Source organism: Castor canadensis, chromosome 14 (genome assembly GCF_047511655.1).
Source record: "Castor canadensis chromosome 14, mCasCan1.hap1v2, whole genome shotgun sequence".
Taxonomy (NCBI): domain Eukaryota; kingdom Metazoa; phylum Chordata; class Mammalia; order Rodentia; family Castoridae; genus Castor; species Castor canadensis.
In genome coordinates this window covers 10,384,248-10,398,320 of record NC_133399.1, presented here as the reverse complement: position 1 = coordinate 10,398,320, position 14,073 = coordinate 10,384,248, and the positions used below count along the sequence as shown (strand labels likewise).

At 39.1% G+C, this 14,073-nt stretch overlaps 1 pseudogene; it reads right to left on the bottom strand.

The window, feature by feature from the left end:
- Window positions 1–8,267: 8,267 nt before the first annotated feature.
- On the bottom strand, window positions 8,268–9,615 carry LOC109688282 (lactosylceramide 1,3-N-acetyl-beta-D-glucosaminyltransferase-like; annotated as a pseudogene).
- Window positions 9,616–14,073: the final 4,458 nt, after the last annotated feature.

Sequence of the window (14,073 nt, the reverse complement as noted above, 5' to 3'; positions counted from 1 at the left end):
TGGGAATATTCTATGGTCTCTACCCTGCTGCAGATACAGCAAAGTGGTATCTAAACCTGAATTTTGAATAGCTGTAGATGTACACTGCTACCACTTGGGAATAGTTAAAACCGTTTAGGAATTGAGGCAAGGGAATCCTATAAAATGCTGAATTGTATAAAATGACAATGCAGAAATACATGGGGTACTTAAACAAAAGCCCTGAACAATTAAGTTCAGCAGGCAAACAACTGTCCCCAAACTGGCAAGATAAAGAGATCAACTCAGGGAATCATAGTTTCCTGGAATAAAAACTCATAAAGAGAACAAAGAAAGGACAACTTGAACTTCAGCTGATGAACTGCTGAAGTCTAAGTATCCAGTAGTTTGAGAGGTAAATTCTAGAAGAGATTCAGGTTTAGAGGACATCGTACATATCAGAGTTTCACCTCCAAAAGCCCTACCAGGGTCTCACAGTAAATATCAGCCACCAATTGTTTCAATAAAAACCACTAGAAGGGTTGGAATCATTGTTCAAATGGTGGACACCTGCTTAGCAAGCATGAAGCCCTCAGCTCAAACCCCAGTACGTCAAATAAAATGAACAGCTACAATGTGTGAATTTTTTTAATGCACCAATTAAATAACTGATAGTTAGAAAAAAAGAACCAAGTGTGTTCATTTCATGAGAAATCATTTTACACTTAAAGACATGAGTAGTTGAAGAAATACTAGTCAAAGTGTTCAAAATATCACTTGTAAGCTTGGTGCCAGTGCCTCACACCTGAAATCGTAAGTACTCAGGAGGCAGAGATCAGAGAATCACTGTTTGAAGCCAGTCCAGGTACATAATGAGAGAGATTTTCTCACAAACACCCAATACAAGGGCTGTTGGAGCAATTCAGGTGGTAAGAGTGCCTGCCTAGCAAGCCTGAGGTCCTGAGATCAAACCTAGTACTGCCAAAAAAAAATGTTCCCACCTCTCAACAGTGTTTATAAGCTGTTAATGAGCAATACAGAATATGTGCCTGAGCTGGCTTTGAACCATGATCCTTCTGATCTCTGCCTCCTGAGAAGCTAGTATGACAAGTGTGGGCCTCAGTTGCCCAACTACAATATAGGTATTCTAATTACAATGAAATAATTATACGTATGAAAAGCAGTGTATCCAGTTAATAGCCTAATTTCACCCCTTTGTAATGTATACAATTTTCCAAGCATCATGTTGTCAATTATGATTCATTATATTTTGATTAACAAATATTTTTAAAATCAAAAGAATAGATGACATACGAGGTTATGCATTGAGACAGAATTCTAACACTATCTCAGACCTAGAGAAGCTATAATTCTAGTCCTATGTGGAAACAGCAGATATGTGTGCCTTCTTACATCTTGAGTCAGTCTGCCTGACATTTAGATGTATTTATTATGTGTTTTGACAGCTATGGCAAAGATCTAATCCATTTCCTTTTGTCCAGGTAGAGCCACAGGACATTTCTGTATGACTATATCCTGTGTTTTACTGATTACCTCTGCAATTGAGCATTTTTCCTACATGGGTTTTCATGGATGGTGAAAATTGTTTCTTCATGTCTCTCCTTTTCTCCCTCCTTCCTTCTCTATGTTATGTAAAGGTTTTCTGTTTTTATTTCAAGTCCAGTTTTTATACTGTAATACCATGAATATTTTTTCAAGTGTCAGGCTACTGATCATTCACACATTCATGGGTGAAAGCATAACACAGACGCAGACTCTTCTCTGTGCCACAGATCAACACACAAGTGTTTGGGAAACTGAGATTGGTAGGATTGGGGTTTGATGACAATAGTTTCAGAGCCCATCTCTAAAGAAGCTGAATGGATTGCAGGTGTGGCTCAAGTGTAGAATTCCTGATTTTCAAGTATGAAGTCCCACGTTCAAACAGTAGTCAACATCCATAAAACAGAAAACCCATTAAGAATGGCTAAAAACTAAACAAATAGATGAAAGTAAAAATAATGTGACAGAAAAATAATAATAAAAGATAAAACAGGCAAAAAAAATGAGTCATGAATTCCTCCAAAGAAAAATTGTACCCTATATCAACCACTTTTAAATACATTGCTTCAATTCCTAGCCACAGCATAAAGATGAGAGAAAACAATGATGGGATATAAATCAGAAAGGAATGGGTCATGTTACCCAATTTGTAGGTGTAAATGTATATGGCAGCCTACCCTAAAAGGATGCTAACCAGTGTACCATGATTGGGCACTGCTAGGTAATACCTGTAATCCTAGATACTCAGGGCACAAATCAGGATCATTGCAGTTTGAAGTGAGGCTGGCATATACTTTCTGAGATCCTATCTTGGAGAAACCTATGTCAAAGTAGGGTGACGGAGCTGGGCACCGGTGGGTCATGCCTGTAATGAGCTACTCAGGAAGTAGAGATCAGGAGGATCGCATTTTGAAGCCAGACCAAGGCAAATTGTTCACGAGACCCTATCTCAAAAAACCCCATCACAAAAAAATGGGCTGGTGGAGTAGCTCAAGGTGAAGGACTGCAAATACAAAGGTGATGGATTGGCTAAAGTAGTAAGAGTGACAGCCTAGCAAGCATGAGGCCCTAAGTTCCAACCTCAAGCCACCAAAAAGCAGGAGAGCAAAGCTGTAGGTATCACTAAACTTGACTGAATAGTACTAGGGGCCCACAGTAATAGAAACAGCAGGCATTTGCAAAAAAACCCAGCAACAACAAAAAACCAAACATTTACACCAGTAGAACAGAACACCTACAAATAAACATCCCAGTTACACTCATGTTATCTTTGACAAAAAAAGGCCAAAATCATACTGAAAGGCTCAAATGGGGGGCCCTGAGATAGAGATCACCAGAACCAGGAAGAACTGCTTCTAAGAAAGATAGCTGGCCCCAGCCCAGGAACAGCTGTCCTGAGGAAGAAGCAGCCAGCACTAGCCCAGAAAGAGCTGCCTTGTGGAGGTAGGAAACCACTGCAGAGGGAATAAAAGCACCCCATGCTCCCCAGGAAGCACCTGGTTTCAGGATTCTGCTGCTTGAGGCACTCCTCTTTACTCCTCAGTTTAAGAGCAGCCTTTACTTTCACTTCTGGGAAATTGTATAAATCTTTCTTAATTTCACCTTGGTGGAGTTTTCTATCATTAATTCATTTATGTCTTAGAAAACAAGAACCTGTCTTGGCTGACTACAGCACAGCTGCACATAAATACTTTGGAGGAAATACTGTCTCTTCAACTAGTGGTGGTGGAAAACTGAGTTTTTATATGCACAGTTTTGAACTAGAGTTTAATTACCCAGTAACAAAATGGATTCAAAGTACCTCAAGCCACTGTAGATATGCATGGAATTATGACAGTGAAATCCCCTCATATTGTTAATTATGGTTCAAAAAATTAACCCACACAGGAGAAGAACACAGAAGAAAATAGGCCAGTGTGAGATGATTAATCATGTAAGGTGGAAATAAAGCAAGGTGAGGCCATCACTTACATCAGCACTGTCCCTTCCTTCATTGCAGGAGTTGGTCAAGCATGTGATTGATTCAGCTCTGATTCCTGCCATACACAGAATGCGTAATCATCTTGTTTTCCTTCTTAGAACTCAAGCATTTTACCTTGTGTATTTTCTAATTCATATCACAACAAAAATGGCAAGTATTGATATGTTGCAGATTCATCACACATCATGATGAATTTTAAAAAATCTTTGTTGTGGTTGTATGTGTTCAAAATAGTGAGTGAACTTGCCTAGGAAGCATAAGGGTCTGAGTTCAAATGCCAACACCAGCAACATAAGAAAAACAAAACCACACCTGAGATAATTTAAAAATAAAACAGAACAAAACACAGTGAGGACGGTGTTGTATAGAGAAATAATTCTCTCTCCTAGAGGTATGGAGGAAAAGGGAGGTGTGGGATCAAGCAGATGCAAAGCTGTCTCTTTGGTCTTAAAATACACAAGAGTTATTCATGTTGTTTTGTATAACATTGTGTGTTCCGTTGTTATCCTAGAGTCTTTAGTGAAATCTACTTAATGGAAAAAGAAATGCCTCAAGGTCTTAATGGGAGTCTGGAAACTTTGAAACTACCACAAGAAAACAGAAAATATCCTTGAAATTCTGGGCACTGGCAACAACTTTCTGAATGGGACTCTAATAGCTCAGGTAATAAGAGCAAGAATTGACAAATGGGATTGCATCTGATTAAAAAGCTTCTTGTGAGGAACGAAACAACCTAATGAATGGGACAGAATTGTTTACAAGTATTCATCTAACAAGGAATTAATATCAGAGTATATATGGAAGTCAAAAAACAAAACAGCAAAGGACAAATAATCCAATTTAAAAATGTGCAAATGAACTGAAAACAGGCCTCAAATGAAGAGACATAAATGGCCAATGAAGGTGTGAAGAAATGATTAAAAAACTTACCCCTGAAATGCAAATCAAAAGGACATTGAGATCCCATCTCTCCAGTCAGAATGACGATGATCAAGAAAACAGCAAACGCTGACGAGGATGTTGGGGAATTGGAATCCTTTCACACTGTGGGTGGGATATAAATTAGTGCAGCCACTGTGGAAATCATGATGCGATTCTTTAAAAAACTAAAAATAGAACTACTATGCAATTGTGCTCTTCTTTTCCTGGGCAATATGCCAAGGAACAGAACATGAACACCCCTGGCAAGCAGGAGGAAAAAAATATATTCACTCCCCTATTGCCACATTAAAACCCACCTCATTTGTAACAGCAGCTTTGTTTTTCTGGTACTGGGGTTTGAACTCAGGGCCTTGTGCTTGCTAGATGGTGATCTATCACTTGATCATTCCTCCAGCACCACAAACTTAACAAAAGTACTACTTTAAAATGACAGCATGAGTTGTTCAGGAGACATGGTAAGGAGCAGGTGCCTGGTCTGGAAACTGTGGATCAGTTCGGCTCAATGCAATTAGACCCCAGGTTGCCCAGGATCAACCAAGGGGAGGAAGCCTGGACTGGGGGGAGCAATGAGGGGAATGTGTCATTTGGGTTCTGCAGAGTCAGGTAGCTTAGTTCTGTCTTCTGTCACTCAAGCTTCCAATGTGCATCTCCTGCTGGGTTCCCTGATTTATTACCAACAAATCACAGACTGGAATATTAGGACACTATAGTTTTAATCACTCAGAACAATATTACTTGGTTTCTTGATGTTTGTATTGATTAATACTGCAATTCACATACCATTACTTTTATGTAATGGTATGCAGTTCATATACCATGAAAACCTTTCTATTTATCTGCTGACATTCCCAAATAAAAGCTGTATTTATTGATGGACATAGTGAATTATAATTCATAAGTCCTGTCTAGTTTTTCATTAGAAGTTTATAAGACAAATACAAACATCCAATTTCTGTCCCTCAGTTTATTCACAGAGGATTGGCTCCGTTTCCCAGGAGAAAGTTGTTACTTTTTCTTTTGTTCTTTTTGTGTGTGTGTGTGTGTGTGGATATACTGGGGCTTAAACTCAGTCTTACACATTCTACACAAGCATTCTACCACTTGACGCACTCCACCACCACTGTTTTGTATTGGATATTTTCTTTTTTTCCATTGTTAATTTTTAAGATCTATCTGTTGGAAATCATTCATTAAAAAAACCCGTCATTACCTTTTCATGTACGAGCAAAGCCAAATAATAAAAATACTTGACATTTTCCTATAAAATTTATCAACCAAAAGGGAACTGGTTTTTGACTTTACTACTGTATACAGCCATCTGTTACTCAAGAGACCCTTCAGGCTAATTGTTTATCTTCCCTTTGTTGACACTTTTTTAAAGAAAAGATGGCACCAACAGGTCTTTCCTTACTTTTAAAAAGACTAGGGCTCTTTAAATTACAAATGTTCTTCTCAGTTCTTTAACTCTGATGAAGGAAACATTTGGCAACTCCCTTCTTAAAAAACAGGAAGTGCCATCATATTCCCTTTAAATTTAAGTCTATTTCATTCTATTCTAAGCAAAAAATATAAAAGATGAACACGGTTGCAGAGAGCTCTATTAAGCAATAACTTTCCCAAAAATATAACTGGAAACAAGATCATTTTGATGCCAAGAATGTTACTGCTGTTTTCAACCAATGGCAAATTTTAACAGCTCCAACTACAGATACACAGGGTATAGATAGCCCAAAGGAAAGAGGTATTCCAGAATCAACTAACAAAGATAAGTTTTAAACCCACTTTTTCAAAAGTCCTTTGTGCTCTACAGTTTTCAAACAAGATCAGAAACTTTAAACTGTAATCATCTAAAACTTTGAATGTATTCTGAAAGTAACTGCGTTTTAAATATTTGATACTGTGGTCTCGATAGTTAAAAATACTAAATAACCAATGCAGTGTAAAGAAGCCTTAAATTTCAAAATAGAAAAAACATAGCAAAAGATTTCAGTAAACATTAACAAATCTACCTGCAGCCAGGTGCTGGTGACTGATGCCTGTACTCCTCGCTGCTCACGAGGTAGTGTTCAGGGGGATGGCAGTCTGAAGGCAGCCCTGGACAAGTATTTTGGAGACCATATTTCAAAAAAAAACCCCATCTTTAAAAAAGCACTTGTGGAGTGGTAAGTGCCTGCTTGGAGGCATGAGGCCATGAGTTCAAACCCCAGTGCTGACAATAGAAAAAAAATCTACCTGATAAAATAACAGATGTATTCATGCAGGGATATGCACTGAGAATCTTTGTTAGTTTCATTTTGCATGTTTGGTATATCATGTTATAAATGAGACATCTGAGTTTTCTCTAACTGCTGCCTGTGGAGCCAGCAGTTTTACAATCAGTTTAACCCTTTTTGCCTAAGTTACTATTTTATACTTGCAAGATTACAGAATGTCCTTAGAAACAGACATCATCTAATTCTTTCTGTAGCCAGAGGGTGTTGTTTGCATCATGGCCACATGTTATCTGTTTTGTAAAGTAAGTGTACCTTATTTGTAGATCTCAGACGCAACTCACAATTACGAAGAACATGCAGCTTTACAAATGTTTTCAGTCTCTGGCAATTTCTCCATCACTTTTATGTTACTTTCAAGTTTGACATGTTTAAAAGATAAAGATCATCTCTGATAGTTGTTTGAGTCAAGAATAGATTGTTTTAGAGACTACAGCTTTCATTAACACGCTAAAGTTAAAACTCTAAACTTGAGACACGTTACAGTGGTTTGTGATGTTGCAAAGGGATGGGCTAATTTTAGTAATTCTCACAAGTATTTAAACACTAATATTATATAAAATAAAAAGGAAAGAGGCCTTTAATGTTTTTTGTGTGTCTGGGCCTTGTTGTCAAGAGGTTGATTGTTTTGTGCTGAGCTACACCCGAGCCCTATCTTTGCTTATGTAGTCTCCTCTGTTCTCATATTCCTCTACGCAAGCAATTTTCAAACAACTGCCTTACATACACACTAGTGTTTAATATTTAAAAACCAATTTGAATTGATTCAGGTTGTTTTTGGAATGAAAAATCACTTCTCTATAGAGAAGGGCCCAGTGGGCATCCAACTTCCCATGTTTTGTGTCATTTTTCTAACATTACGGGGTAAACACATAGAGTTCCAGTTAGAGCAGAGCTAATGACTTTTTTCAAATTTCACACTCAACTTTGACAAAAAGACACAAACATATTTTAAATGACACCAATACTATCTAGGTAAATACTTACAGGGATGTGACCAATAATGATTCAGCTGCTTATAATGAAAGTGTAGACACTTTCCTGCACTCCCGCCTCAGACCAGAGATTTTTACCAGACTCATACACTTTGTCCTCTGGCAGTGCTACCAGTGCTCTGGTAGTGCCACCCCCACTACTTCCACCAAGTGCTCTGTAGAAAAAAACCAGGGAACGTTAATTTCTTTGAAATGCTGAAGTATACATTTACTTGGTATTTTTCAAAAGCTGTTATTCTAACACCAAGGTGTCTTAATAATTTCTCCACACCTCATATATACATACGGTATTAAATAAGAACTTGAATATTGCATTTGTTTTTCACTCATAATACCATTCCTTTTTAAATTTGAGTTCTTCTGAAATGAGTTTAGGCCATGAATCAGATGTTCCATTGAATAGCTTCAATAATGAAAAACACATTTTGATACATTGTGCTTTCAGAATCTCTCTTTGTCCTTCACATTCATTTTACTTAGGGTATAGACAAATATTTAAATGTTTTCATCCAGTGTTGTCTCAGTGACATTGAAAAACATAACAGTGTTCATGTATTATTAGAAAAATGCAGCCGTGGCAAGGATATGTGTATAGGTCAATTTGCATAGGTGAACTATCAAATGAATCTGCAGTATTTTTGACCAAAAAAAACCCTTAGAAAGATTTTTTTCCTTATGTTCTATACCATCCTTCCAAAGGTGAAGAAGATATTGTACCTGTCCATGAAATGTCACCATTTTTTCGTAGATACAAGAATGATAAAGAGCTTTACCTTAATTAGAGAAAAACACATGGTACAGTGTATTCCCATTTTTTGGCACAGAGGCCCATGAACACATCATCTATGCAAAGACTAGAATTCAGTGACTGTGACACTTCACGGACTTTGTCAGCCACGTCACTGTAGATGACATAGGCAGTGCCAGCCCCATAGTCAGCGTAACTTGACCACTTGTTCATTTCCTAGTAAACATAGTATTTGATGCTTTTAACCCTAGAGGGAGGGGCAGCACGATGAGCATGACCAATCCAAAAGTCTTGAACACCTGTTTGTTCTAATCCATGATGGGATTCAATAAGATTTGGCATGTGAATAAATGTGTCATCAGCAGTCATCAAGAATTTGCCATGTGGATAAAAGGTGTGTGCCCAATTGAACTGCAGAAGTCTTTTAAGAGTGAGATTGTAGAAAGAATTGGTAAAGTCTTGCTGAATTATATCACTGTACACTTGGTCTTCCCAAACCAGTTTTCTTTGCAGTTCTCCTTTGAGTGCAGGAGGAGTACCTGAGGCAACCAGAGTTTTGATGCCGGCATTCAGTTAATGCCGAACAAAGTTCTAGTTGCCCCACATTCTTCTAATGGCAGAAAGTCACTCACAGTTCTCAGGAAGAATCTTTACAAACAGTAAAAGGAGAACATCTTGACCTTGACACTTCTTGTGATTAATCAAGTATGGGTGAGGAGCTCCCTCTGAGCTCTCATTAGAGACAGGGTATCAGCCACAAAGTCATAGCTATTCACTAGGTATCTCTAAGAGTAGGACTTCACGTTTCTCATAATTGGATTATGAGTCAGTCCCCTAAAAACCATCAAGGTTAGTATGAAACAAGTGGAGAATAAGTGAAAAAACTGGCTACTTTTACTCTTCTGCCACTAACCAACATTCCATGTCCATTTGCATGTGTTTTTTTTTTCTTCAAGAACCATATTAAATGGACTCTTGCTTCTTCAAGAACACAGAACTTTGTATTTTGCAGAACTTGTATGTGTAGACATTTAAAATGGAAAAAGATCTTCTTCCATGCATAAATTTCTTTTAATGTCATTATCTCTGAGATTGCAAAAGAATGGAACATACTGTAGAATGAGGACATTGGCACACAGCATCCGTCCACTCTGACATTCTTCATGGAGTTTCATGTGTGGACTCTGCTCTTGCTGTGAACATGAACGCTACTGTGTAGTGCACCACAGGCAGGATGCTGGGAAGGCTTCAGAGATGGTCCAGGTGGAGATCCTCCATCAAAGAATCAGTAAGTGTTTTCTTGCAGGGTGGAAACAGCACCAAGTTCAACTCTTGCTCCCCAGAAGTCCCAATCAGAGGTCCGGTTTCCTCTCTGAGGCAGAGAGCAAGTCACTGATCTGAAAAACAAGAGCTGCAGGCTGTAAGTGCCAGGTGAGGCCTGGACAGCCAGAGTCTGCTGGGGTTGCCTTCTTGCAGGGAGCCAGCTGCAGTGGCCAAGTAGGGCAGGCTAAATCTGGTGACCTGGCCAAGGCAGGGGCACTGCCACAAGAACTTATGTTAGGTATTTGCCACTAGGGTCTCACAAAATTTTCTCCCTACCGGCTTCACACTGTGATCCTCTTGATCTCTGCCTCCTGAGTAGCTAGTACTACAGGCATGACACAGTGTCACCAACCTTTAAGAAGGAACTTGTGGGCAGGTGTTAAGTAGTAGCTGTCAAACCAGCTCTTAGAGTTTCATCATCCAGGGGGTATTGTGGGTTTCTCTAATCAGTAGACTCCATCTAATGAGCATGTCAGAATATAGCAAACATGCAGAGGGAAAACACATGTGGAGCCAATAGCTTATTGTTTCCTCAACTCTTTGAGAAAATCAAGCCATCTTTGCACTTAGGCCAGTGAGGTGGCCATCCTGATATTTCCCAGATGCCAGAAGCGGAGAAACTTCTGTGCAGCATGTGTCAGTACAGTTGGTGTGAACTCTATTGTGGGGTCTAGGTGATAGGAATTGTTATAGAGTTGCTAGTGTCCCAGCCTAGAAAAAGAAATTAGAGTCACCCATCCACACACAGGGCATCCATGTTCTTCTGATGCTTTGCCAAATCATTCCAATGTAGTCATTGCAGTGTGATAAGATACAAGAGTGGATGGAGTGTAAGAGTGTGATGACCATAAGTGGAATGATCATTTGGGAAACAACATTGAGTCAATTTGTTATGAACTGAGTCTAGACTCCAGCATGTGAGTCTCACCCTTCCACCTAGAAAAGTCACCACCTAGAAAAGTTGGTGACTTTTCAGGATGTGGCTGTGAATTTCACCCTGGGGAGTGGGCTCTGCTGGATCCTTCCCAGAAGAAGCTCTACAAAGATGTGATGCTGAAAACCTTCAGGAGCCTGGCTGCTGTAGGTAAAGGCGTTATCATTCATTTACTTAGTCAATCAGAAAGCACGTGTTTCTTTGTTATTGGTGCTGTTGCATCATTTGGATTATAAGAAATGAACATTTTCGTGAAAATAGCAGTGGGCAAATGTCTTCCTACCATGAATACAACAGGTTTAGTAGTTTTCCTGTAGTGTTGTAATAATTAATACTGATTTTCCTGGGTCCCAATTTTAGGAAAGCATTGGAAGAACAAAACATTGAAGATGACTACAAAAACTTCAACACAAATCTAAGGTAAATTCAACACACAGTGGACAGAAATGTCTCTTCAGAATCTTGGTGTTATAGGACATTTTTAAAAGAAGGAAATGACGCAAATTCTTCCAGCTTCGAACTGATTTAATCTCAGAAACTTTCCTCCAAAACTTCATGTGGGTTGAGCATACATAGTCAGAAAATCCAAAATCAAAATGTTCTAATATGAGAAACCAGAGATCTGAAGTACCATGATGCCTGCTACAAGAGTCATTTTGTCAGAGTTTTACTATATACAAACTCTGCTCCATTCACAATATTAGTTAAAGTGTATTAATATGTTTTCTTCAGACTTTGGGTATGAGGACTGTATCACACAACAATAAATTCCTTTTAAGATTGGTACTCATTGAAAATATTACTATGTGCAATTGAGTTAATTGTAGATATGGAAGTACTTCACAATCCAACATGCTTCCTGTGGATCTCTAGCACTGTGAATCAGTAATGGCAACTTTTCTAAATATGACATAGCCATTCAGTGCTTGCCAGATACCTGTGTGGGAGACTGTTACACTACTGTGTATGAATACCACTGTTTAGAACATAGCTGTCCATGTGCAATGTTGCAGGGAATTCAGTCGGATAAGGACCAGAATTCTTAGAGGAAGAGACTCTGTAACTGTGTTTGTGTGTGTGTGTGTGTGTTTGTGTGTGTGTGTGTGTGTTTGTGTGTGTGTGTGTGTCTGTATGTATGAGGTAGTTGTTGGTGTTTGAACTCAGGCCCTCTCGCTTGCCACCCAGGCATCCTATCATGTTACCAAACCATGTTCTAAAATTTTTACAGAGCATAGGGCCAACACATTTTCAGATAAATCATTAAGAAATGAATTATTAATAATGTAATATAAATATTAAAATATAAATATGTCATTTGGGTGACTTTGTCTCAGGCCTATAATCCTTTTTAGTCAGGAGGCAGACCAGATGAGGGAGAAGATAGAGGGTTCAGGCTAGCCAGGGCCAATAGTTAAAAAGACCCTATCAAGAAAATTCCCAAACCAAAAATGTGGTAGCAGAGTGGCTCAAGTGGTAGAGAGCTTGCCTAGAGACATGAGGCCCTGAGTTCAAAAACAAATAAATACTAATGTGCTCCTCACTTTTTACAGAAGTGAAGTGGCTAAGAAATTCTTTGAACATAATGAAGAAAGTAATCGTGTTGACTTCTTCACCCAGACTGCAGTGCATATTGTGAACCAGAAAACTCATCCAGGAGTAACACCATGCAAATGCCAACTGAGAGAAAAAGTCCTTATTGCTCATCCATCAGTAAATGTCCCCCACAGAACTCTCATGGGACACTCACCACATGAGTAATAGGAGTATGGAGAGAAGTTGTAGGAACACAAGAAGCATGGGCAGCCTGCAGCTCTCCCAAATGCCTGCAGAAGCATGACATGACTCTAACAGGAGAGAAGCCCCATGACAAACACTGTGATGGTGACTTTAGGTGTCACACTTCCTGTCAGATACATGAATGGACTCCTACTCTACAGACCATGGGAATGAAAGCAGTGTGGGAAAGGTTTTCTTCCACTTATTTCTGAAGGCATGCAAAACTGCATAATGGAGAAAATCCCTATGTATGTAAGCAATGTGGAAAGCCTTTACTCCTTCTGATTGCCTTCAATGACATGGAAGAATTCATGCAGGAGAGAAGCATGTGAGCATTGTGGGAAAACCTTTGCCTCTTCCACATCCCTGCTGACACATGGAGAGGAACCCTGTGTGTATAAGTCTTGTGGGAAAGACTTTGTATCTTCAAGTCGCTTTCAAAGACATGTATATGTCACTATGAAGAGAGCCCCCATGTGTGTGACAATGTGACAAAGCTTTCATTTGGTGCAGCAGCTTTCAAAGACATAAATGAAATCACAGTGTAGAAAATGTCTGTGTCAGTAAGCAGTGTGAGACAACCTTGTCTTATTTGCATGGCCTTCAAAGACATGAACAAATATACATTGGTGAGAAACCCTACGAATGCACGCAATGAGGAAAATTCTTCATGTGCTCTGATTCCTTTTAGAAACATGGCAAGCTTAGGCTGGGGTGAATTCCTAAATACAGATGTGGGAAAATCCCATTATCCCATGAACTTTGTATGTAGCTGACACTATCTCGGAAAAGGAAATGTGTATAATGTAAACTATGGGAAAGGCTGTACTCAAGTCAGGTAATTCAAGAACATTAAATAGCATACTACGGTGAGAAATCCTGAGTAGAAGAATGTTTTAAAGTCTTAACATAGCCACCATCTATGAAGGTACCCTAGATCAAAACCTTTTGAATGCAAAAACAATAGTAAAGTTGTCATTTAGAAAAAAAATTACATTCAGCCAGGTGCCTGTCATGCATGACTGAAATCCTAGCTACTCAGGATATAGAGATCAGGAGGATTGATGTCCAAAGCCAGTCCCAGGCAAATAGCTTGTGGGACCTTGTCTTGAAAATAGCTATTAGAAAAAGCAGCTGGCAGAGTTGGATGGGCTGAAGTGGTAGTGCACTGACCTATGAAACCTGAGTTCTTGACTTCAAACCCCAGAACCACGAAAAGAAAATGTGCAGAGGTATAACTTTAGTGGAACTACTAAATCATCTTATTAGCCAGACTTGATCAACGATTCAAGTTTACTTTCTCCTTTTTATTCTCTTCCTTCCCCCATGCTGGGGAATTCATACCACTCCTTTAGCTGGCTTCTGGAGCATCATGCTCCTCATATTACTGAAAGAGAGCCAGAGCCTATGGGAATATGCAGCTTCTGAGAAGTGCCAGTAAGGCGAGAAAGACTCAGAAGGCGAACACTCTTGGGATTTCTCTTATAAACCCCACTTCCCCTCAGTACAATCCTGTAATTCCTTGGCTCTCTATATAGCTACAGTCATGAATATGCCAGGGAAATTATAAAGATTTATTTCCT